A 2,137-nucleotide genomic window follows, 5' to 3' on the forward strand; every position below is an offset into this window, starting at 1 on the left:
AAAAGGCCAGTCTTCAGGTGACAACTGGCCATGGTTATTCAGGCTTCTATTCATGCATATTTAGAAGATGGTAATGAGCTTTTTTTGCATTGTTGCATGAGAATGGCGGGTCCCTGGTGGCGTTGACGGCAGAATCTGACTGGTGGAGTGTCCTGTGCGTGTGCGTGTGTGTGTGTGTGTGTGTGTGTGTGTGAACCACCATCCCCATCCATCCATTTGCCCGCCTGGACATACTTTTCCTTGACTCTAGTCCTCCACCCTCATACACACAAACTTATCCAGTGGAAACACAACCACACCACATCTTATCCACCTGCCAGTTGCCCAAGGATTGTAGTCTGAGGCTCAGGGATTGCCTCTGTGTACTTTGGCTGTTTACAGTTAAATGGCCTCTTGTATTATTGATGGCTTTAAATGTGGTTATAATATTGCCTTTGTGAAAATGACAAAAAGTCATTGTATTGCACTGAGTTTGAATTACAAAAGTAATTTTATGCCCACCTTAAAGTACGTTCTGACTATTACAGAAATACACTTATTTTCTTAACTCATTCACTGCCAATGGCTGGCAGTGAATGAGTTAAGAAAATAAGTGTATTTCTACCCATTGACTCATTCACTGCCATTGACGGCTATAGACGTCAATGGCAGTGAATGAGTTAAAAAACGAAAGTCTATTTAAAATACTTATACAAAATGATAATGGTAATTTTTCATCTTTAAAATTATTGACATTTTGTGTGAAAGCCAAGTTAGTGCTTTTCTTTTGTACCACCCTGTGAGATTCCATAAAAAAAAGATAGTGAAGGTCAAAGGTCATTGTCAATTAGCACCTACCCAGATGAGCAATTAGAAGTCAGCGGTAGGGATGAAAATTGCACTGTTTTTCATCAGCCTGGCTTTCAACCAGTACTGTTTGTGTTCTTGTTGGAATCAGCAATGGAATACTGAAAAGGATGTTGTGTCTGATTAAAGCTGTGTTCTTAGCTGGCATATTAAAACCTAACAGCTGAGCACTGCCTCATCAGAATAACACTTATTTGGCAACAAATATTTCCACTGAGGACCCGTTTTCTGTGCTTTTATAGCGTTCGTGTGTAGCTCATGTGCCACCACAGTGTTCCAAGTGCCCCTGTGTGTCTCTACAATGGTAGAGGTTAGTGGGGGCAACCAAGCCAGTGAAACCATTCTCTTCTCCTTAACAATAGCCACATGTATCAGAATTGAATGTGGCTTTGATATCTATTCTGATTTAAAAATCATTGCTATAGGCATACCCAGTGGGACACCTTCCGTCTAGCCCATATGTCACTCTGATTTGTATCTCAGTGCTTACATTAACAAGGTGGCCAACACCAGTGCACCATTACCTAGGTTTATGAACACTTTATCACACACCTGTATTCAGCCCAGACACGGCTTTGCTATGATGTCTGTGTTTCTTTGGCAGACGTGTCCCCAGCCAGACCCCCGTCTGATGAACATTTGGCCGGTCAGGCTAGACGTCTCGGGTAGCGTGTAGTGGCCTGGACGGGCCAGAGACAGGAAAGAGGACTTCTAAATCAGCCAGCAATCCAAAGGCCTTCCATAAATCCTCCAAATGGGCTCGGGTGGGGAACGTAAAGCACACCTGCAAGACTTATGTAAGTCTTATTAAACCATAAATTGCTAACACCAGCCCGTTGCTAGAGCTGCTCTTGGCTAGAATAAATCTCAGAGTGTGTCCGGTACACAGAAAGAGAGAGTGAGAAGGAGGGATAAAACAGGTGGGACAGAAATATATAGCGGAGGTTAAAGGTAGTGAGAGTTAGGTGGAGGATACTAAAGGTCTGACAGGAAAGCATGTCAGACCTTGATGATAGGGCAGACACTAATGGGATTTGATAGTCAACACTTAGCACTATAGCTGTCTTACCGTAGTGGAGTTTTAGGAACATCTCTTAGAATGTCACAAGACTTTTAATGCATCAAACACTTTATGGTATCAGCCTCAGTCTTGTCAGTATAACTATCAAACCACAAAGAGACCCTCTCAGTGCCTTTACACCCTGCATGGAGTAACTCCTCAGCAGTCACACAAACAGAACCAGTGTGAGCAGCACAGGGAATATTTATAGGAAATCAGAGTTCCTGAGCT

This window comes from Pundamilia nyererei, unplaced genomic scaffold (genome assembly GCF_000239375.1).
Source record: "Pundamilia nyererei isolate P.nyererei 1_Seehausen unplaced genomic scaffold, PunNye1.0 scaffold00025, whole genome shotgun sequence".
In the NCBI taxonomy this organism is placed as follows: domain Eukaryota; kingdom Metazoa; phylum Chordata; class Actinopteri; order Cichliformes; family Cichlidae; genus Pundamilia; species Pundamilia nyererei.